Source organism: Eubalaena glacialis, chromosome 17 (assembly GCF_028564815.1).
Source record: "Eubalaena glacialis isolate mEubGla1 chromosome 17, mEubGla1.1.hap2.+ XY, whole genome shotgun sequence".
Taxonomy (NCBI): Eukaryota; Metazoa; Chordata; class Mammalia; order Artiodactyla; family Balaenidae; genus Eubalaena; species Eubalaena glacialis.
In genome coordinates this window covers 41,610,140-41,634,432 of record NC_083732.1, presented here as the reverse complement: position 1 = coordinate 41,634,432, position 24,293 = coordinate 41,610,140, and positions in this window count along the sequence as shown.

Genomic DNA, 24,293 nt, shown 5'->3' with positions numbered 1-24,293 from the left:
GGTTACAGGAGGAACGCAAGCCGAGTTTCTCCTGTTAAGTGTGGGGTCTCAAAGTATGACTTTCTAGAAGGAATGCGAAGCAGTTTTGATTTCTCAGTGCCTCTCAGCCTAGGGCATTGAGGCAATTTGCATGACATGTAGGACGTGAGAGAACAGATCGCATGGAGCTGTTGGAGTGCTGAGGAAATGTAGCTCTCCCAAGGAGGAGTGCCGTGTGTTGCCCTACACTTAGCATACGCAGAGTGACTGGGAAAGGTATCCGGGCCTGGATGTTTCTTAGCAACCCAGTGGAGCCTGCCGCTCCTCGGTGTTCTTGCGCGGAATAGGGTGCCCAGGCGAGATCCTAGGTGTCTTGAAAAGCGTACTAACGTTAAAAGAAAGGAGACCTGCAACTCGTGTCTCAAGGAAACTGCTCCACGTTCCGCTTCAGCAGGGCTATTCAAGGCTTTACCTTGAGGAAAGGACTCACGTCAAGTTTCCTTGTAGCTCTAGAGCGTCTCAGGAGGAGCTCCCACCCAGGCTATGAAAGCACCCTGTTGATTCAGAGCAAACTCGTTCCCTTCCCAGAGCCCTGCCTACAGTGACTAGAAACTCGTCCAAAACACTGGTATTTAGGTAGGTTCAAGGCGGCATGAATGGAGCTTTCAAAATGGGAAAGCAAGCCTTGTGCCATCAGGTCCCCGTTTCCAGTGAACACGCAGCCTACCTCCTTGTGATTTCTACCAAGTTAATATACACTCTAGCTACACACTGGTCCCTTTCCTGAATAACGTGTTCTTGGCACGGAGTTCTGCATGTAGCGAACTGCCTCTCCCAAGGAATGCTCTAGGTACGCTATAGGGGCTTAGGCTCTTCTAGAACCCTGCAGTGTAAGAGGAAGAACTGTGCTTTGGTTACAGCAGGAACGCAAGGCAACTTTCTCCTGTAAGTATGGGGTCTTAAGGTATGACTTTGTAGAAGGAATGTGAAAGAGTATTGGTTTCTCAGTGCCGCTCAGCCTAGGGCATTGAGGCAGATATGCATGACATGTAGACGTGAGACAACAGATTGCCTGGAGCTGTTGGAGTGCTGAGGAAATCTAGCTCTCCCAAGGAGGCGTGCAGTGTGTTGCCCTACACTTAGCATATTGAGAGTGACTGGGAAAGGTTTCCGGGCCTGGATGTTTCTTAGCTTCCCAGTCGAGCACGCCGCTCCTCGGTGTTCTTGCAGGGAATAGGGTGCCCACGAGAGTTACTAGGTGTCTTCATAAGCGTACTAAGGTTAAAGGAAAGCAGAACTGCAACTCATGTCTCCAGGAAACTGCTCCACGCTTCGGCTTCAGCAGGGCTATTCAAGGCTTTACCTTGAGGAAACGACTCACGTCAAGTTTCCTTTGAGCTCTAGAGCGTCTCAGGTTGAGCTCCCACCCAGGCTACGAAAGCACCCTGTTGATTTAGAGAAAACTCGTTCCCTTCCCAGAGCCCTGCCTACAGTGACTAGAGACCCGTCCCAAACACTGGTATTTAGGTAGCTTCAAGGCAGCATGAATGGAGCTTTCAAAATGGGAAAGCAAGCCTTGTGCCATCAGGTCCCCGTTTCCAGTGAACACGCAGCCTACCCCCTTGTGATTTCTACCAAGTAAATATTCCCTCAAACTACACAATGGTCCCTTCCCTGAAGAATGTTTTCTTGGCACGGAGTTCTGCATGTAGCGAACTGCCTCTCCCAAGGAACGCTTTGGTAACGCTATCGGGGCTTAGGCTCTTCTAAAACCCTGCAGTGTAAGAGGAAGAACTGTGCTTCGGTTACAGGAGGAACGCAAGCCGAGTTTCTCCTGTTAAGTGTGGGGTCTCAAGGTATGACTTTCTAGAAGGAATGCGAAGCAGTTTTGATTTCTCAGTGCCTCTCAGCCTAGGGCATTGAGGCAATTTGCATGACATGTAGGACGTGAGAGAACAGATCACATGGAGCTGTTGGAGTGCTGAGGAAATGTAGCTCTCCCAAGGAAGAGTGCCGTGTGTTGCCCTACACTTAGCATACGCAGAGTGACTGGGAAATGTATCCGGGCCTGGATGTTTCTTAGCAACCCAGTGGAGCCTGCCGCTACTCGGTGTTCTTGTGCGGAATAGCGTGCCCAGGCGAGATCCTAGGTGTCTTGAAAAGCGTACTAACGTTAAAAGAAAGGAGAACTGCAACTCGTGTCTCAAGGAAACTGCTCCACGTTCCGCCTCAGCAGGGCTATTCAAGGCTTTACCTTGAGGAAAGGACTCACGTCAAGTTTCCTTGTAGCTCTAGAGCGTCTCAGGAGGAGCTCCCACCCAGGCTATGAAAGCACCCTGTTGATTCAGAGAAAACTCGTTCCCTTCCCAGAGCCCTGCCTACAGTGACTAGAAACTCGTCCAAAACACTGGTATTTAGGTAGGTTCAAGGCGGCATGAATGGAGCTTTCAAAATGGGAAAGCAAGCCTTGTGCCATCAGGTCCCCGTTTCCAGTGAACACGCAGCCTACCTCCTTGTGATTTCTACCAAGTTAATATACACTCTAGCTACACACTGGTCCCGTCCCTGAATAACGTGTTTTTGGCACGGAGTTCTGCATGTAGCGAACTGCCTCTCCCAAGGAATGCTCTAGGTACGCTATAGGGGCTTAGCCTCTTCTAAAACCCTGCAGTGTAAGAGGAAGAACTGTGCTTTGGTTACAGCAGGAACGCAAGGCAACTTTGTGCTGTAAGTATGGGGTCTTAAGGTATGACTTTGTAGAAGGAATGTGAAAGAGTATTGGTTTCTCAGTGCCGCTCAGCCTAGGGCATTGAGGCAGATATGCATGACATGTAGACGTGAGACAACAGATTGCCTGGAGCTGTTGGAGTGCTGAGGAAATCTAGCTCTCCCAAGGAGGCGTGCAGTGTGTTGCCCTACACTTAGCATATTGAGAGTGACTGGGAAAGGTTTCCGGGCCTGGATGTTTCTTAGCTTCCCAGTCGAGCACGCCGCTCCTCGGTGTTCTTGCAGGGAATAGGGTGCCCACGAGAGTTACTAGGTGTCTTCATAAGCGTACTAAGGTTAAAGGAAAGCAGAACTGCAACTCATGTCTCCAGGAAACTGCTCCACGCTTCGGCTTCAGCAGGGCTATTCAAGGCTTTACCTTGAGGAAACGACTCACGTCAAGTTTCCTTTGAGCTCTAGAGCGTCTCAGGTGGAGCTCCCACCCAGGCTACGAAAGCACCCTGTTGATTCAGAGAAAACTCGTTCCCTTCCCAGAGCCCTGCCTACAGTGACTAGAGACCCGTCCAAAACACTGGTATTATGTAGCTTCAAGGCAGCATGAATGGAGCTTTCAAAATGGGAAAGCAAGCCTTGTGCCATCAGGTCCCCGTTTCCAGTGAACACGCAGCCTACCCCCTTGTGATTTCTACCAAGTAAATATTCCCTCAAACTACACAATGGTCCCTTCCCTGAAGAATGTTTTCTTGGCACGGAGTTCTGCATGTAGCGAACTGCCTCTCCCAAGGAACGCTTTGGTAACGCTATCGGGGCTTAGGTTCTTCTAAAACCCTGCAGTGTAAGAGGAAGAACTGTGCTTCGGTTACAGGAGGAACGCAAGCCGAGTTTCTCTTGTTAAGTGTGGGGTCTCAAGGTATGACTTTCTAGAAGGAATGCGAAGCAGTTTTGATTTCTCAGTGCCTCTCAGCCTAGGGCATTGAGGCAATTTGCATGACATGTAGGACGTGAGAGAACAGATCACATGGAGCTGTTGGAGTGCTGAGGAAATGTAGCTCTCCCAAGGAGGAGTGCCGTGTGTTGCCCTACACTTAGCATACGCAGAGTGACTGGGAAAGGTATCCGGGCCTGGATGGTTCTTAGCAACCCAGTGGACCCTGCCGCTCCTCGGTGTTCTTGCGCGGAATAGGGTGCCCAGGCGAGATCCTAGGTGTCTTGAAAAGCGTACTAACGTTCAAAGAAAGGAGAACTGCAACTCGTGTCTCAAGGAAACTGCTCCACGTTCCGCCTCAGCAGGGCTATTCAAGGCTTTACCTTGAGGAAAGGACTCACGTCAAGTTTCCTTGTAGCTCTAGAGCGTCTAAGGAGGAGCTCCCACCCAGGCTATGAAAGCACCCTGTTGATTCAGAGAAAACTCGTTCCCTTCCCAGAGCCCTGCCTACAGTGACTAGAGACCCGTCCCAAACACTGGTATTTAGGTAGCTTCAAGGCAGCATGAATGGAGCTTTCAAAATGGGAAAGCAAGCCTTGTGCCATCAGGTCCCAGTTTCCAGTGAACACGCAGCCTACCCCCTTGTGATTTCTACCAAGTAAATATTCCCTCAAACTACACAATGGTCCCTTCCCTGAAGAATGTTTTCTTGGCACGGAGTTCTGCATGTAGCGAACTGCCTCTCCCAAGGAACGCTTTGGTAACGCTATCGGGGCTTAGGCTCTTCTAAAACCCTGCAGTGTAAGAGGAAGAACTGTGCTTCGGTTACAGGAGGAACGCAAGCCGAGTTTCTCCTGTTAAGTGTGGGGTCTCAAGGTATGACTTTCTAGAATGAATGCGAAGCAGTTTCGATTTCTCAGTGCCGCTCCGCCTAGGGCATTGAGGCAATTTGCATGACATGTAGGACGTGAGAGAACAGATCACATGGAGCTGTTGGAGTGCTGAGGAAATGTAGCTCTCCCAAGGAAGAGTGCCGTGTGTTGCCCTACACTTAGCATACGCAGAGTGACTGGGAAAGGTATCCGGGCCTGGATGTTTCTTAGCAACCCAGTGGAGCCTGCCGCTCCTCGGTGTTCTTGCGTGGAATAGGGTGCCCAGGCGAGATCCTAGGTGTCTTGAAAAGCGTACTAACGTTAAAAGAAAGGAGACCTGCAACTCGTGTCTCAAGGAAACTGCTCCACGTTCCGCTTCAGCAGGGCTATTCAAGGCTTTACCTTGAGGAAAGGACTCACGTCAAGTTTCCTTGTAGCTCTAGAGCGTCTCAGGAGGAGCTCCCACCCAGGCTATGAAAGCACCCTGTTGATTCAGAGCAAACTCGTTCCCTTCCCAGAGCCCTGCCTACAGTGACTAGAAACTCGTCCAAAACACTGGTATTTAGGTAGGTTCAAGGCGGCATGAATGGAGCTTTCAAAATGGGAAAGCAAGCCTTGTGCCATCAGGTCCCCGTTTCCAGTGAACACGCAGCCTACCTCCTTGTGATTTCTACCAAGTTAATATACACTCTAGCTACACACTGGTCCCTTTCCTGAATAACGTGTTCTTGGCACGGAGTTCTGCATGTAGCGAACTGCCTCTCCCAAGGAATGCTCTAGGTACGCTATAGGGGCTTAGCCTCTTCTAGAACCCTGCAGTGTAAGAGGAAGAACTGTGCTTTGGTTACAGCAGGAACGCAAGGCAACTTTCTCCTGTAAGTATGGGGTCTTAAGGTATGACTTTGTAGAAGGAATGTGAAAGAGTATTGGTTTCTCAGTGCCGCTCAGCCTAGGGCATTGAGGCAGATATGCATGACATGTAGACGTGAGACAACAGATTGCCTGGAGCTGTTGGAGTGCTGAGGAAATCTAGCTCTCCCAAGGAGGCGTGCAGTGTGTTGCCCTACACTTAGCATATTGAGAGTGACTGGGAAAGGTTTCCGGGCCTGGATGTTTCTTAGCTTCCCAGTCGAGCACGCCGCTCCTCGGTGCTCTTGCAGGGAATAGGGTGCCCACGAGAGTTACTAGGTGTCTTCATAAGCGTACTAAGGTTAAAGGAAAGCAGAACTGCAACTCATGTCTCCAGGAAACTGCTCCACGCTTCGGCTTCAGCAGGGCTATTCAAGGCTTTACCTTGAGGAAACGACTCACGTCAAGTTTCCTTTGAGCTCTAGAGCATCTCAGGTGGAGCTCCCACCCAGGCTACGAAAGCACCCTGTTGATTTAGAGAAAACTCGTTCCCTTCCCAGAGCCCTGCCTACGGTGACTAGAGACCCGTCCCAAACACTGGTATTTAGGTAGCTTCAAGGCAGCATGAATGGAGCTTTCAAAATGGGAAAGCAAGCCTTGTGCCATCAGGTCCCCGTTTCCAGTGAACACGCAGCCTACCCCCTTGTGATTTCTACCAAGTAAATATTCCCTCAAACTACACAATTGTCCCTTCCCTGAAGAATGTTTTCTTGGCACGGAGTTCTGCATGTAGCGAACTGCCTCTCGCAAGGAACGCTTTGGTAACGCTATCGGGGCTTAGGCTCTTCTAAAACCCTGCAGTGTAAGAGGAAGAACTGTGCTTCGGTTACAGGAGGAACGCAAGCCGAGTTTCTCCTGTTAAGTGTGGGGTCTCAAGGTATGACTTTCTAGAAGGAATGCGAAGCAGTTTTGATTTCTCAGTGCCGCTCAGCCTAGGGCATTGAGGCAATTTGCATGACATGTAGGACGTGAGAGAACAGATCACATGGAGCTGTTGGAGTGCTGAGGAAATGTAGCTCTCCCAAGGAAGAGTGCCGTGTGTTGCCCTACACTTAGCATACGCAGAGTGACTGGGAAAGGTATCCGGGCCTGGATGTTTCTTAGCAACCCAGTGGAGCCTGCTGCTACTCGGTGTTCTTGTGCAGAATAGCGTGCCCAGGCGAGATCCTAGGTGTCTTGAAAAGCGTACTAACGTTAAAAAAAGGAGAACTGCAACTCGTGTCTCAAGGAAACTGCTCCACGTTCCGCCTCAGCAGGGCTATTCAAGGCTTTACCTTGAGGAAAGGACTCACGTCAAGTTTCCTTGTAGCTCTAGAGCGTCTCAGGAGGAGCTCCCACCCAGGCTATGAAAGCACCTTGTTGATTCAGAGAAAACTCGTTCCCTTCCCAGAGCCCTGCCTACAGTGACTAGAAACTCGTCCAAAACACTGGTATTTAGGTAGGTTCAAGGCGGCATGAATGGAGCTTTCAAAATGGGAAAGCAAGCCTTGTGCCATCAGGTCCCCGTTTCCAGTGAACACGCAGCCTACCTCCTTGTGATTTCTACCAAGTTAATATACACTCTAGCTACACACTGGTCCCGTCCCTGAATAACGTGTTCTTGGCACGGAGTTCTGCATGTAGCGAACTGCCTCTCCCAAGGAATGCTCTAGGTACGCTATAGGGGCTTAGCCTCTTCTAGAACCCTGCAGTGTAAGAGGAAGAACTGTGCTTTGGTTACAGCAGGAACGCAAGGCAACTTTCTCCTGTAAGTATGGGGTCTTAAGGTATGACTTTGTAGAAGGAATGTGAAAGAGTATTGGTTTCTCAGTGCCGCTCAGCCTAGGGCATTGAGGCAGATATGCATGACATGTAGACGTGAGACAACAGATTGCCTGGAGCTGTTGGAGTGCTGAGGAAATCTAGCTCTCCCAAGGAGGCGTGCAGTGTGTTGCCCTACACTTAGCATATTGAGAGTGACTGGGAAAGGTTTCCGGGCCTGGATGTTTCTTAGCTTCCCAGTCGAGCACGCCGCTCCTCAGTGTTCTTGCAGGGAATAGGGTGCCCACGAGAGTTACTAGGTGTCTTCATAAGCGTACTAAGGTTAAAGGAAAGCAGAACTGCAACTCATGTCTCCAGGAAACTGCTCCACGCTTCGGCTTCAGCAGGGCTATTCAAGGCTTTACCTTGAGGAAACGACTCACGTCAAGTTTCCTTGTAGCTCTAGAGCGTCTCAGGAGGAGCTCCCACCCAGGCTACGAAAGCACCCTGTTGATTTAGAAAAAACTCGTTCCCTTCCCAGAGCCCTGCCTACAGTGACTAGAGACCCGTCCAAAACACTGGTATTTAGGTAGCTTCAAGGCGGCATGAATGGAGCTTTCAAAATGGGAAAGCAAGCCTTGTGCCATCAGGTCCCCGTTTCCAGTGAACACGCAGCCTACCCCCTTGTGATTTCTACCAAGTAAATATTCCCTCAAACTACACAATGGTCCCTTCCCTGAAGAATGTTTTCTTGGCACGGTGTTCTGCATGTAGCGAACTGCCTCTCCCAAGGAACGCTTTGGTAACGCTATCGGGGCTTAGGCTCTTCTAAAACCCTGCAGTGTAAGAGGAAGAACTGTGCTTCGGTTACAGGAGGAACGCAAGCCGAGTTTCTCCTGTTAAGTGTGGGGTCTCAAGGTATGACTTTCTAGAAGGAATGCGAAGCAGTTTTGATTTCTCAGTGCCTCTCAGCCTAGGGCATTGAGGCAATTTGCATGACATGTAGGACGTGAGAGAACAGATCACATAGAGCTGTTGGAGTGCTGAGGAAATGTAGCTCTCCCAAGGAGGAGTGCCGTGTGTTGCCCTACACTTAGCATACGCAGAGTGACTGGGAAAGGTATCCGGGCCTGGATGTTTCTTAGCAACCCAGTGGAGCCTGCCGCTCCTCGGTGTTCTTGTGCGGAATAGGGTGCCCAGGCGAGATCCTAGGTGTCTTGAAAAGCGTACTAACGTTCAAAGAAAGGAGAACTGCAACTCGTGTCTCAAGGAAACTGCTCCACGTTCCGCCTCAGCAGGGCTATTCAAGGCTTTACCTTGAGGAAAGGACTCACGTCAAGTTTCCTTGTAGCTCTAGAGCGTCTCAGGAGGAGCTCCCACCCAGGCTATGAAAGCACCCTGTTGATTCAGAGAAAACTCGTTCCCTTCCCAGAGCCCTGCCTACAGTGACTAGAAACTCGTCCAAAACACTGGTATTTAGGTAGGTTCAAGGCGGCATGAATGGAGCTTTCAAAATGGGAAAGCAAGCCTTGTGCCATCAGGTCCCCGTTTCCAGTGAACACGCAGCCTACCTCCTTGTGATTTCTACCAAGTTAATATACACTCTAGCTACACACTGGTCCCGTCCCTGAATAACGTGTTCTTGGCACGGAGTTCTGCATGTAGCGAACTGCCTCTCCCAAGGAATGCTCTAGGTACGCTATAGGGGCTTAGCCTCTTCTAGAACCCTGCAGTGTAAGAGGAAGAACTGTGCTTTGGTTATAGCAGGAACGCAAGGCAACTTTCTCCTGTAAGTATCCGGTCTTAAGGTATGATTTTGTAGAAGGAATGTGAAAGAGTATTGGTTTCTCAGTGCCGCTCAGCCTAGGGCATTGAGGCAGATATGCATGACATGTAGACGTGAGACAACAGATTGCCTGGAGCTGTTGGAGTGCTGAGGAAATCTAGCTCTCCCAAGGAGGCGTGCAGTGTGTTGCCCTACACTTAGCATATTGAGAGTGACTGGGAAAGGTTTCCGGGCCTGGATGTTTCTTAGCTTCCCAGTCGAGCACGCCGCTCCTCGGTGTTCTTGCAGGGAATAGGGTGCCCACGAGAGTTACTAGGTGTCTTCATAAGTGTACTAAGGTTAAAGGAAAGCAGAACTGCAACTCATGTCTCCAGGAAACTGCTCCACGCTTCGGCTTCAGCAGGGCTATTCAAGGCTTTACCTTGAGGAAACGACTCACGTCAAGTTTCCTTTGAGCTCTAGAGCGTCTCAGGTGGAGCTCCCACCCAGGCTACGAAAGCACCCTGTTGATTTAGAGAAAACTCGTTCCCTTCCCAGAGCCCTGCCTACAGTGACTAGAGACCCGTCCAAAACACTGGTATTTAGGTAGCTTCAAGGCAGCATGAATGGAGCTTTCAAAATGGGAAAGCAAGCCTTGTGCCATCAGGTCCCCGTTTCCAGTGAACACGCAGCCTACCCCCTTGTGATTTCTACCAAGTAAATATTCCCTCAAACTACACAATGGTCCCTTCCCTGAAGAATGTTTTCTTGGCACGGAGTTCTGCATGTAGCGAACTGCCTCTCCCAAGGAACGCTTTGGTAACGCTATCGGGGCTTAGGTTCTTCTAAAACCCTGCAGTGTAAGAGGAAGAACTGTGCTTCGGTTACAGGAGGAACGCAAGCCGAGTTTCTCCTGTTAAGTGTGGGGTCTCAAGGTATGACTTTCTAGAAGGAATGCGAAGCAGTTTTGATTTCTCAGTGCCTCTCAGCCTAGGGCATTGAGGCAATTTGCATGACATGTAGGACGTGAGAGAACAGATCACATGGAGCTGTTGGAGTGCTGAGGAAATGTAGCTCTCCCAAGGAGGAGTGCCGTGTGTTGCCCTACACTTAGCATACGCAGAGTGACTGGGAAAGGTATCCGGGCCTGGATGGTTCTTAGCAACCCAGTGGAGACTGCCGCTCCTCGGTGTTCTTGCGCGGAATAAGGTGCCCAGGCGAGATCCTAGGTGTCTTGAAAAGCGTACTAACGTTAAAAGAAAGGAGAACTGCAACTCGTGTCTCAAGGAAACTGCTCCACGTTCCGCCTCAGCAGGGCTATTCAAGGCTTTACCTTGAGGAAACGACTCACGTCAAGTTTCCTTGTAGCTCTAGAGCGTCTCAGGAGGAGCTCCCACCCAGGCTATGAAAGCACCCTGTTGATTCAGAGAAAACTCGTTCCCTTCCCAGAACCCTGCCTACAGTGACTAGAGACCCGTCCAAAACACTGGTATTTAGGTAGCTTCAAGGCAGCATGAATGGAGCTTTCAAAATGGGAAAGCAAGCCTTGTGCCATCAGGTCCCCGTTTCCAGTGAACACGCAGCCTACCCCCTTGTGATTTCTACCAAGTAAATATTCCCTCAAACTACACAATTGTCCCTTCCCTGAAGAATGTTTTCTTGGCACGGAGTTCTGCATGTAGCGAACTGCCTCTCCCAAGGAACGCTTTGGTAACGCTATCGGGGCTTAGGTTCTTCTAAAACCCTGCAGTGTAAGAGGAAGAACTGTGCTTCGGTTACAGGAGGAACGCAAGCCGAGTTTCTCCTGTTAAGTGTGGGGTCTCAAGGTATGACTTTCTAGAAGGAATGCGAAGCAGTTTTGATTTCTCAGTGCCTCTCAGCCTAGGGCATTGAGGCAATTTGCATGACATGTAGGACGTGAGAGAACAGATCACATGGAGCTGTTGGAGTGCTGAGGAAATGTAGCTCTCCCAAGGAGGAGTGCCGTGTGTTGCCCTACACTTAGCATACGCAGAGTGACTGGGAAAGGTATCCGGGCCTGGATGGTTCTTAGCAACCCAGTGGAGCCTGCCGCTCCTCGGTGTTCTTGCGCGGAATAGGGTGCCCAGGCGAGATCCTAGGTGTCTTGAAAAGCGTACTAACGTTCAAAGAAAGGAGAACTGCAACTCGTGTCTCAAGGAAACTGCTCCACGTTCCGCCTCAGCAGGGCTATTCAAGGCTTTACCTTGAGGAAAGGACTCACGTCAAGTTTCCTTGTAGCTCTAGAGCGTCTAAGGAGGAGCTCCCACCCAGGCTATGAAAGCACCCTGTTGATTCAGAGAAAACTCGTTCCCTTCCCAGAGCCCTGCCTACAGTGACTAGAGACCCGTCCCAAACACTGGTATTTAGGTAGCTTCAAGGCAGCATGAATGGAGCTTTCAAAATGGGAAAGCAAGCCTTGTGCCATCAGGTCCCCGTTTCCAGTGAACACGCAGCCTACCCCCTTGTGATTTCTACCAAGTAAATATTCCCTCAAACTACACAATGGTCCCTTCCCTGAAGAATGTTTTCTTGGCACGGAGTTCTGCATGTAGCGAACTGCCTCTCCCAAGGAACGCTTTGGTAACGCTATCGGGGCTTAGGCTCTTCTAAAACCCTGCAGTGTAAGAGGAAGAACTGTGCTTCGGTTACAGGAGGAACGCAAGCCGAGTTTCTCCTGTTAAGTGTGGGGTCTCAAGGTATGACTTTCTAGAAGGAATGCGAAGCAGTTTTGATTTCTCAGTGCCTCTCAGCCTAGGGCATTGAGGCAATTTGCATGACATGTAGGACGTGAGAGAACAGATCACATGGAGCTGTTGGAGTGCTGAGGAAATGTAGCTCTCCCAAGGAGGAGTGCCGTGTGTTGCCCTACACTTAGCATACGCAGAGTGACTGGGAAATGTATCCGGGCCTGGATGTTTCTTAGCAACCCAGTGGAGCCTGCCGCTACTCGGTGTTCTTGCGCGGAATAGGGTGCCCAGGCGAAATCCTAGGTGTCTTGAAAAGCGTACTAACGTTAAAAGAAAGTAGAACTGCAACTCGTGTCTCAAGGAAACTGCTCCACGTTCCCACTCAGCAGGGCTATTCAAGGCTTTACCTTGAGGAAAGGACTCACGTCAAGTTTCCTTGTAGCTCTAGAGCGTCTCAGGAGGAGCTCCCACCCAGGCTATGAAAGCACCCTGTTGATTCAGAGAAAACTCGTTCCCTTCCCAGAGCCCTGCCTACAGTGACTAGAAACTCGTCCAAAACACTGGTATTTAGGTAGGTTCAAGGCGGCATGAATGGAGCTTTCAAAATGGGAAAGCAAGCCTTGTGCCATCAGGTCCCCGTTTCCAGTGAACACGCAGCCTACCTCCTTGTGATTTCTACCAAGTTAATATACACTCTAGCTACACACTGGTCCCGTCCCTGAATAACGTGTTTTTGGCACGGAGTTCTGCATGTAGCGAACTGCCTCTCCCAAGGAATGCTCTAGGTACGCTATAGGGGCTTAGCCTCTTCTAAAACCCTGCAGTGTAAGAGGAAGAACTGTGCTTTGGTTACAGCAGGAACGCAAGGCAACTTTGTGCTGTAAGTATGGGGTCTTAAGGTATGACTTTGTTGAAGGAATGTGAAAGAGTATTGGTTTCTCAGTGCCGCTCAGCCTAGGGCATTGAGGCAGATATGCATGACATGTAGACGTGAGACAACAGATTGCCTGGAGCTGTTGGAGTGCTGAGGAAATCTAGCTCTCCCAAGGAGGCGTGCAGTGTGTTGCCCTACACTTAGCATATTGAGAGTGACTGGGAAAGGTTTCCGGGCCTGGATGTTTCTTAGCTTCCCAGTCGAGCACGCCGCTCCTCGGTGTTCTTGCAGGGAATAGGGTGCCCACGAGAGTTACTAGGTGTCTTCATAAGCGTACTAAGGTTAAAGGAAAGCAGAACTGCAACTCATGTCTCCAGGAAACTGCTCCACGCTTCGGCTTCAGCAGGGCTATTCAAGGCTTTACCTTGAGGAAACGACTCACGTCAAGTTTCCTTTGAGCTCTAGAGCGTCTCACGTGGAGCTCCCACCCAGGCTACGAAAGCACCCTGTTGATTTAGAGAAAACTCGTTCCCTTCCCAGAGCCCTGCCTACAGTGACTAGAGACCCGTCCAAAACACTGGTATTATGTAGCTTCAAGGCAGCATGAATGGAGCTTTCAAAATGGGAAAGCAAGCCTTGTGCCATCAGGTCCCCGTTTCCAGTGAACACGCAGCCTACCCCCTTGTGATTTCTACCAAGTAAATATTCCCTCAAACTACACAATGGTCCCTTCCCTGAAGAATGTTTTCTTGGCACGGAGTTCTGCATGTAGCGAACTGCCTCTCCCAAGGAACGCTTTGGTAACGCTATCGGGGCTTAGGTTCTTCTAAAACCCTGCAGTGTAAGAGGAAGAACTGTGCTTCGGTTACAGGAGGAACGCAAGCCGAGTTTCTCCTGTTAAGTGTGGGGTCTCAAGGTATGACTTTCTAGAAGGAATGCGAAGCAGTTTTGATTTCTCAGTGCCTCTCAGCCTAGGGCATTGAGGCAATTTGCATGACATGTAGGACGTGAGAGAACAGATCACATGGAGCTGTTGGAGTGCTGAGGAAATGTAGCTCTCCCAAGGAGGAGTGCCGTGTGTTGCCCTACACTTAGCATACGCAGAGTGACTGGGAAAGGTATCCGGGCCTGGATGGTTCTTAGCAACCCAGTGGAGCCTGCCGCTCCTCGGTGTTCTTGCGCGGAATAGGGTGCCCAGGCGAGATCCTAGGTGTCTTGAAAAGCGTACTAACGTTCAAAGAAAGGAGAACTGCAACTCGTGTCTCAAGGAAACTGCTCCACGTTCCGCCTCAGCAGGGCTATTCAAGGCTTTACCTTGAGGAAAGGACTCACGTCAAGTTTCCTTGTAGCTCTAGAGCGTCTCAGGAGGAGCTCCCACCCAGGCTAAGAAAGCACCCTGTTGATTCAGAGAAAACTCGTTCCCTTCCCAGAGCCCTGCCTACAGTGACTAGAGACCCGTCCCAAACACTGGTATTTAGGTAGCTTCAAGGCAGCATGAATGGAGCTTTCAAAATGGGAAAGCAAGCCTTGTGCCATCAGGTCCCCGTTTCCAGTGAACACGCAGCCTACCCCCTTGTGATTTCTACCAAGTAAATATTCCCTCAAACTACACAATGGTCCCTTCCCTGAAGAATGTTTTCTTGGCACGGAGTTCTGCATGTAGCGAACTGCCTCTCCCAAGGAACGCTTTGGTAACGCTATCGGGGCTTAGGCTCTTCTAAAACCCTGCAGTGTAAGAGGAAGAACTGTGCTTCGGTTACAGGAGGAACGCAAGCCGAGTTTCTCCTGTTAAGTGTGGGGTCTCAAGGTATGACTTTCTAGAAGGAATGCGAAGCAGTTTTGATTTCTCAGTGCCTCTCAGCCTAGGGCATTGAGGCAATTTGCATGACATGTAGGACGTGAGAGAACAGATCACATGGAGCTGTTGGAGTGCTGAGGAAATGTAGCTCTCCCAAGGAGGAGTGCCGTGTGTTGCCCTACACTTAGCATACGCAGAGTGACTGGGAAAAGTATCCGGGCCTGGATGTTTCTTAGCAACCCAATGGAGCCTGCCGCTACTCGGTGTTCTTGCGCGGAATAGGGTGCCCAGGCGAAATCCTAGGTGTCTTGAAAAGCGTACTAACGTTAAAAGAAAGGAGAACTGCAACTCGTGTCTCAAGGAAACTGCTCCACGTTCCCACTCAGCAGGGCTATTCAAGGCTTTACCTTGAGGAAAGGACTCACGTCAAGTTTCCTTGTAGCTCTAGAGCGTCTCAGGAGGAGCTCCCACCCAGGCTATGAAAGCACCCTGTTGATTCAGAGAAAACTCGTTCCCTTCCCAGAGCCCTGCCTACAGTGACTAGAAACTCGTCCAAAACACTGGTATTTAGGTAGGTTCAAGGCGGCATGAATGGAGCTTTCAAAATGGGAAAGCAAGCCTTGTGCCATCAGGTCCCCGTTTCCAGTGAACACGCAGCCTACCTCCTTGTGATTTCTACCAAGTTAATATACACTCTAGCTACACACTGGTCCCGTCCCTGAATAACGTGTTTTTGGCACGGAGTTCTGCATGTAGCGAACTGCCTCTCCCAAGGAATGCTCTAGGTACGCTATAGGGGCTTAGCCTCTTCTAAAACCCTGCAGTGTAAGAGGAAGAACTGTGCTTTGGTTACAGCAGGAACGCAAGGCAACTTTGTGCTGTAAGTATGGGGTCTTAAGGTATGACTTTGTAGAAGGAATGTGAAAGAGTATTGGTTTCTCAGTGCCGCTCAGCCTAGGGCATTGAGGCAGATATGCATGACATGTAGACGTGAGACAACAGATTGCCTGGAGCTGTTGGAGTGCTGAGGAAATCTAGCTCTCCCAAGGAGGCGTGCAGTGTGTTGCCCTACACTTAGCATATTGAGAGTGACTGGGAAAGGTTTCCGGGCCTGGATGTTTCTTAGCTTCCCAGTCGAGCACGCCGCTCCTCGGTGTTCTTGCAGGGAATAGGGTGCCCACGAGAGTTACTAGGTGTCTTCATAAGCGTACTAAGGTTAAAGGAAAGCAGAACTGCAACTCATGTCTCCAGGAAACTGCTCCACGCTTCGGCTTCAGCAGGGCTATTCAAGGCTTTACCTTGAGGAAACGACTCACGTCAAGTTTCCTTTGAGCTCTAGAGCGTCTCAGGTGGAGCTCCCACCCAGGCTACGAAAGCACCCTGTTGATTTAGAGAAAACTCGTTCCCTTCCCAGAGCCCTGCCTACAGTGACTAGAGACCCGTCCCAAACACTGGTATTTAGGTAGCTTCAAGGCAGCATGAATGGAGCTTTCAAAATGGGAAAGCAAGCCTTGTGCCATCAGGTCCCCGTTTCCAGTGAACACGCAGCCTACCCCCTTGTGATTTCTACCAAGTAAATATTCCCTCAAACTACACAATGGTCCCTTCCCTGAAGAATGTTTTCTTGGCACGGAGTTCTGCATGTAGCGAACTGCCTCTCCCAAGGAACGCTTTGGTAACGCTATCGGGGCTTAGGCTCTTCTAAAACCCTGCAGTGTAAGAGGAAGAACTGTGCTTCGGTTACAGGAGGAACGCAAGCCGAGTTTCTCCTGTTAAGTGTGGGGTCTCAAGGTATGACTTTCTAGAAGGAATGCGAAGCAGTTTTGATTTCTCAGTGCCTCTCAGCCTAGGGCATTGAGGCAATTTGCATGACATGTAGGACGTGAGAGAACAGATCACATGGAGCTGTTGGAGTGCTGAGGAAATGTAGCTCTCCCAAGGAAGAGTGCCGTGTGTTGCCCTACACTTAGCATACGCAGAGTGACTGGGAAAGGTATCCGGGCCTGGATGTTTCTTAGCAACCCAGTGGAGCCTGCCGCTACTCGGTGTTCTTGTGCGGAATAGCGTGCCCAGGCGAGATCCTAGGTGTCTTGATAAGCGTACTAACGTTAAAAGAAAGGAGAACTGCAACTCGTGTCTCAAGGAAACTGCTCCACGTTCCGCCTCAGCAGGGCTATTCAAGGCTTTACCTTGAGGAAAGGACTCACGTCAAGTTTCCTTGTAGCTCTAGAGCGTCTCAGGAGGAGCTCCCACCCAGGCTATGAAAGCACCCTGTTGATTCAGAGAAAACTCGTTCCCTTCCCAGAGCCCTGCCTACAGTGACTAGAAACTCGTCCAAAACACTGGTATTTAGGTAGGTTCAAGGCGGCATGAATGGAGCTTTCAAAATGGGAAAGCAAGCCTTGTGCCATCAGGTCCCCGTTTCCAGTGAACACGCAGCCTACCTCCTTGTGATTTCTACCAAGTTAATATACACTCTAGCTACACACTGGTCCCGTCCCTGAATAACGTGTTCTTGGCACGGAGTTCTGCATGTAGCGAACTGCCTCTCCCAAGGAATGCTCTAGGTACGCTATAGGGGCTTAGCCTCTTCTAGAACCCTGCAGTGTAAGAGGAAGAACTGTGCTTTGGTTACAGCAGGAACGCAAGGCAACTTTCTCCTGTAAGTATGCGGTCTTAAGGTATGATTTTGTAGAAGGAATGTGAAAGAGTATTGGTTTCTCAGTGCCGCTCAGCCTAGGGCATTGAGGCAGATATGCATGACATGTAGACGTGAGACAACAGATTGCCTGGAGCTGTTGGAGTGCTGAGGAAATCTAGCTCTCCCAAGGAGGCGTGCAGTGTGTTGCCCTACACTTAGCATATTGAGAGTGACTGGGAAAGGTTTCCGGGCCTGGATGTTTCTTAGCTTCCCAGTCGAGCACGCCGCTCCTCGGTGTTCTTGCAGGGAATAGGGTGCCCACGAGAGTTACTAGGTGTCTTCATAAGTGTACTAAGGTTAAAGGAAAGCAGAACTGCAACTCATGTCTCCAGGAAACTGCTCCACGCTTCGGCTTCAGCAGGGCTATTCAAGGCTTTACCTTGAGGAAACGACTCACGTCAAGTTTCCTTTGAGCTCTAGAGCGTCTCAGGTGGAGCTCCCACCCAGGCTACGAAAGCACCCTGTTGATTTAGAGAAAACTCGTTCCCTTCCCAGAGCCCTGCCTACAGTGACTAGAGACCCGTCCCAAACACTGGTATTTAGGTAGCTTCAAGGCAGCATGAATGGAGCTTTCAAAATGGGAAAGCAAGCCTTGTGCCATCAGGTCCCCGTTTCCAGTGAACACGCAGCCTACCCCCTTGTGATTTCTACCAAGTAAATATTCCCTCAAACTACACAATGGTCCCTTCCCTGAAGAATGTTTTCTTGGCACGGAGTTCTGCATGTAGCGAACTGCCTCTCCCAAGGAACGCTTTGGTAACGCTATCGGGGCTTAGGTTCTTCTAAAACCCTGCAGTGTAAGAGGAAGAACTGTGCTTCGGTTACAGGAGGAACGCAAGCCGAGTTTCTCCTGTTAAGTGTGGGGTCTCAAGGTATGACTTTCTAGAAGGAATGCAAAGCAGTTTTGATTTCTCAGTGCCTCTCAGCCTAGGGCATTGAGGCAATTTGCATGACATGTAGGACGTGAGAGAACAGATCGCATGGAGCTGTTGGAGTGCTGAGGAAATGTAGCTCTCCCAAGGAGGAGTGCCGTGTGTTGCCCTACACTTAGCATACGCAGAGTGACTGGGAAAGGTATCCGGGCCTGGATGGTTCTTAGCAACCCAGTGGAGCCTGCCGCTCCTCGGTGTTCTTGCGCGGAATAACGTGCACAGGCGAGATCCTAGGTGTCTTGAAAAGCGTACTAACGTTAAAAGAAAGGAGAACTGCAACTCGTGTCTCAAGGAAACTGCTCCACGTTCCGCCTCAGCAGGGCTATTCAAGGCTTTACCTTGAGGAAAGGACTCACGTCAAGTTTCCTTGTAGCTCTAGAGCGTCTCAGGAGGAGCTCCCACCCAGGCTATGAAAGCACCCTGTTGATTCAGAGCAAACTCGTTCCCTTCCCAGAGCTCTGCCTACAGTGACTACAAACTCGTCCAAAACACTGGTATTTAGGTAGGTTCAAGGCGGCATGAATGGAGCTTTCAAAATGGGAAAGCAAGCCTTGTGCCATCAGGTCCCCGTTTCCAGTGAACACGCAGCCTACCCCCTTGTGATTTCTACCAAGTAAATATTCCCTCAAACTACACAATGGTCCCTTCCCTGAAGAATGTTTTCTTGGCACGGAGTTCTGCATGTAGCGAACTGCCTCTCCCAAGGAACGCTTTGGTAACGCTATCGGGGCTTAGGCTCTTCTAAAACCCTGCAGTGTAAGAGGAAGAACTGTGCTTCGGTTACAGGAGTAACGCAAGCCGAGTTTCTCCTGTTAAGTGTGGGGTCTCAAGGTATGACTTTTTAGAAGGAATGCGAAGCAGTTTTGATTTCTCAGTGCCTCTCAGCCTAGGGCATTGAGGCAATTTGCATGACATGTAGGACGTGAGAGAACAGATCACATGGAGCTGTTGGAGTGCTGAGGAAATGTAGCTCTCCCAAGGAGGAGTGCCGTGTGTTGCCCTACACTTAGCATACGCAGAGTGACTGGGAAAAGTATCCGGGCCTGGATGTTTCTTAGCAACCCAATGGAGCCTGCCGCTACTCGGTGTTCTTGCGCGGAATAGGGTGCCCAGGCGAAATCCTAGGTGTCTTGAAAAGCGTACTAACGTTAAAAGAAAGGAGAACTGCAACTCGTGTCTCAAGGAAACTGCTCCACGTTCCCACTCAGCAGGGCTATTCAAGGCTTTACCTTGAGGAAAGGACTCACGTCAAGTTTCCTTGTAGCTCTAGAGCGTCTCAGGAGGAGCTCCCACCCAGGCTATGAAAGCACCCTGTTGATTCAGAGAAAACTCGTTCCCTTCCCAGAGCCCTGCCTACAGTGACTAGAAACTCGTCCAAAACACTGGTATTTAGGTAGGTTCAAGGCGGCATGAATGGAGCTTTCAAAATGGGAAAGCAAGCCTTGTGCCATCAGGTCCCCGTTTCCAGTGAACACGCAGCCTACCTCCTTGTGATTTCTACCAAGTTAATATACACTCTAGCTACACACTGGTCCCGTCCCTGAATAACGTGTTTTTGGCACGGAGTTCTGCATGTAGCGAACTGCCTCTCCCAAGGAATGCTCTAGGTACGCTATAGGGGCTTAGCCTCTTCTAAAACCCTGCAGTGTAAGAGGAAGAACTGTGCTTTGGTTACAGCAGGAACGCAAGGCAACTTTGTGCTGTAAGTATGGGGTCTTAAGGTATGACTTTGTAGAAGGAATGTGAAAGAGTATTGGTTTCTCAGTGCCGCTCAGCCTAGGGCATTGAGGCAGATATGCATGACATGTAGACGTGAGACAACAGATTGCCTGGAGCTGTTGGAGTGCTGAGGAAATCTAGCTCTCCCAAGGAGGCGTGCAGTGTGTTGCCCTACACTTAGCATATTGAGAGTGACTGGGAAAGGTTTCCGGGCCTGGATGTTTCTTAGCTTCCCAGTCGAGCACGCCGCTCCTCGGTGTTCTTGCAGGGAATAGGGTGCCCACGAGAGTTACTAGGTGTCTTCATAAGCGTACTAAGGTTAAAGGAAAGCAGAACTGCAACTCATGTCTCCAGGAAACTGCTCCACGCTTCGGCTTCAGCAGGGCTATTCAAGGCTTTACCTTGAGGAAACGACTCACGTCAAGTTTCCTTTGAGCTCTAGAGCGTCTCAGGTGGAGCTCCCACCCAGGCTACGAAAGCACCCTGTTGATTTAGAGAAAACTCGTTCCCTTCCCAGAGCCCTGCCTACAGTGACTAGAGACCCGTCCCAAACACTGGTATTTAGGTAGCTTCAAGGCAGCATGAATGGAGCTTTCAAAATGGGAAAGCAAGCCTTGTGCCATCAGGTCCCCGTTTCCAGTGAACACGCAGCCTACCCCCTTGTGATTTCTACCAAGTAAATATTCCCTCAAACTACACAATGGTCCCTTCCCTGAAGAATGTTTTCTTGGCACGGAGTTCTGCATGTAGCGAACTGCCTCTCCCAAGGAACGCTTTGGTAACGCTATCGGGGCTTAGGCTCTTCTAAAACCCTGCAGTGTAAGAGGAAGAACTGTGCTTCGGTTACAGGAGGAACGCAAGCCGAGTTTCTCCTGTTAAGTGTGGGGTCTCAAGGTATGACTTTCTAGAAGGAATGCGAAGCAGTTTTGATTTCTCAGTGCCTCTCAGCCTAGGGCATTGAGGCAATTTGCATGACATGTAGGACGTGAGAGAACAGATCACATGGAGCTGTTGGAGTGCTGAGGAAATGTAGCTCTCCCAAGGAAGAGTGCCGTGTGTTGCCCTACACTTAGCATACGCAGAGTGACTGGGAAAGGTATCCGGGCCTGGATGTTTCTTAGCAACCCAGTGGAGCCTGCCGCTACTCGGTGTTCTTGTGCGGAATAGCGTGCCCAGGCGAGATCCTAGGTGTCTTGATAAGCGTACTAACGTTAAAAGAAAGGAGAACTGCAACTCGTGTCTCAAGGAAACTGCTCCACGTTCCGCCTCAGCAGGGCTATTCAAGGCTTTACCTTGAGGAAAGGACTCACGTCAAGTTTCCTTGTAGCTCTAGAGCGTCTCAGGAGGAGCTCCCACCCAGGCTATGAAAGCACCCTGTTGATTCAGAGAAAACTCGTTCCCTTCCCAGAGCCCTGCCTACAGTGACTAGAAACTCGTCCAAAACACTGGTATTTAGGTAGGTTCAAGGCGGCATGAATGGAGCTTTCAAAATGGGAAAGCAAGCCTTGTGCCATCAGGTCCCCGTTTCCAGTGAACACGCAGCCTACCTCCTTGTGATTTCTACCAAGTTAATATACACTCTAGCTACACACTGGTCCCGTCCCTGAATAACGTGTTCTTGGCACGGAGTTCTGCATGTAGCGAACTGCCTCTCCCAAGGAATGCTCTAGGTACGCTATAGGGGCTTAGCCTCTTCTAGAACCCTGCAGTGTAAGAGGAAGAACTGTGCTTTGGTTACAGCAGGAACGCAAGGCAACTTTCTCCTGTAAGTATGCGGTCTTAAGGTATGATTTTGTAGAAGGAATGTGAAAGAGTATTGGTTTCTCAGTGCCGCTCAGCCTAGGGCATTGAGGCAGATATGCATGACATGTAGACGTGAGACAACAGATTGCCTGGAGCTGTTGGAGTGCTGAGGAAATCTAGCTCTCCCAAGGAGGCGTGCAGTGTGTTGCCCTACACTTAGCATATTGAGAGTGACTGGGAAAGGTTTCCGGGCCTGGATGTTTCTTAGCTTCCCAGTCGAGCACGCCGCTCCTCGGTGTTCTTGCAGGGAATAGGGTGCCCACGAGAGTTACTAGGTGTCTTCATAAGTGTACTAAGGTTAAAGGAAAGCAGAACTGCAACTCATGTCTCCAGGAAACTGCTCCACGCTTCGGCTTCAGCAGGGCTATTCAAGGCTTTACCTTGAGGAAACGACTCACGTCAAGTTTCCTTTGAGCTCTAGAGCGTCTCAGGTGGAGCTCCCACCCAGGCTACGAAAGCACCCTGTTGATTTAGAGAAAACTCGTTCCCTTCCCAGAGCCCTGCCTACAGTGACTAGAGACCCGTCCCAAACACTGGTATTTAGGTAGCTTCAAGGCAGCATGAATGGAGCTTTCAAAATGGGAAAGCAAGCCTTGTGCCATCAGGTCCCCGTTTCCAGTGAACACGCAGCCTACCCCCTTGTGATTTCTACCAAGTAAATATTCCCTCAAACTACACAATGGTCCCTTCCCTGAAGAATGTTTTCTTGGCACGGAGTTCTGCATGTAGCGAACTGCCTCTCCCAAGGAACGCTTTGGTAACGCTATCGGGGCTTAGGTTCTTCTAAAACCCTGCAGTGTAAGAGGAAGAACTGTGCTTCGGTTACAGGAGGAACGCAAGCCGAGTTTCTCCTGTTAAGTGTGGGGTCTCAAGGTATGACTTTCTAGAAGGAATGCAAAGCAGTTTTGATTTCTCAGTGCCTCTCAGCCTAGGGCATTGAGGCAATTTGCATGACATGTAGGACGTGAGAGAACAGATCGCATGGAGCTGTTGGAGTGCTGAGGAAATGTAGCTCTCCCAAGGAGGAGTGCCGTGTGTTGCCCTACACTTAGCATACGCAGAGTGACTGGGAAAGGTATCCGGGCCTGGATGTTTCTTAGCAACCCAGTGGAGCCTGCCGCTACTCGGTGTTCTTGTGCGGAATAGCGTGCCCAGGCGAGATCCTAGGTGTCTTGATAAGCGTACTAACGTTAAAAGAAAGGAGAACTGCAACTCGTGTCTCAAGGAAACTGCTCCACGTTCCGCCTCAGCAGGGCTATTCAAGGCTTTACCTTGAGGAAAGGACTCACGTCAAGTTTCCTTGTAGCTCTAGAGCGTCTCAGGAGGAGCTCCCACCCAGGCTATGAAAGCACCCTGTTGATTCAGAGAAAACTCGTTCCCTTCCCAGAGCCCTGCCTACAGTGACTAGAAACTCGTCCAAAACACTGGTATTTAGGTAGGTTCAAGGCGGCATGAATGGAGCTTTCAAAATGGGAAAGCAAGCCTTGTGCCATCAGGTCCCCGTTTCCAGTGAACACGCAGCCTACCTCCTTGTGATTTCTACCAAGTTAATATACACTCTAGCTACACACTGGTCCCGTCCCTGAATAACGTGTTCTTGGCACGGAGTTCTGCATGTAGCGAACTGCCTCTCCCAAGGAATGCTCTAGGTACGCTATAGGGGCTTAGCCTCTTCTAGAACCCTGCAGTGTAAGAGGAAGAACTGTGCTTTGGTTACAGCAGGAACGCAAGGCAACTTTCTCCTGTAAGTATGCGGTCTTAAGGTATGATTTTGTAGAAGGAATGTGAAAGAGTATTGGTTTCTCAGTGCCGCTCAGCCTAGGGCATTGAGGCAGATATGCATGACATGTAGACGTGAGACAACAGATTGCCTGGAGCTGTTGGAGTGCTGAGGAAATCTAGCTCTCCCAAGGAGGCGTGCAGTGTGTTGCCCTACACTTAGCATATTGAGAGTGACTGGGAAAGGTTTCCGGGCCTGGATGTTTCTTAGCTTCCCAGTCGAGCACGCCGCTCCTCGGTGTTCTTGCAGGGAATAGGGTGCCCACGAGAGTTACTAGGTGTCTTCATAAGTGTACTAAGGTTAAAGGAAAGCAGAACTGCAACTCATGTCTCCAGGAAACTGCTCCACGCTTCGGCTTCAGCAGGGCTATTCAAGGCTTTACCTTGAGGAAACGACTCACGTCAAGTTTCCTTTGAGCTCTAGAGCGTCTCAGGTGGAGCTCCCACCCAGGCTACGAAAGCACCCTGTTGATTTAGAGAAAACTCGTTCCCTTCCCAGAGCCCTGCCTACAGTGACTAGAGACCCGTCCAAAACACTGGTATTTAGGTAGCTTCAAGGCAGCATGAATGGAGCTTTCAAAATGGGAAAGCAAGCCTTGTGCCATCAGGTCCCCGTTTCCAGTGAACACGCAGCCTACCCCCTTGTGATTTCTACCAAGTAAATATTCCCTCAAACTACACAATGGTCCCTTCCCTGAAGAATGTTTTCTTGGCACGGAGTTCTGCATGTAGCGAACTGCCTCTCCCAAGGAACGCTTTGGTAACGCTATCGGGGCTTAGGTTCTTCTAAAACCCTGCAGTGTAAGAGGAAGAACTGTGCTTCGGTTACAGGAGGAACGCAAGCCGAGTTTCTCCTGTTAAGTGTGGGGTCTCAAGGTATGACTTTCTAGAAGGAATGCAAAGCAGTTTTGATTTCTCAGTGCCTCTCAGCCTAGGGCATTGAGGCAATTTGCATGACATGTAGGACGTGAGAGAACAGATCGCATGGAGCTGTTGGAGTGCTGAGGAAATGTAGCTCTCCCAAGGAGGAGTGCCGTGTGTTGCCCTACACTTAGCATACGC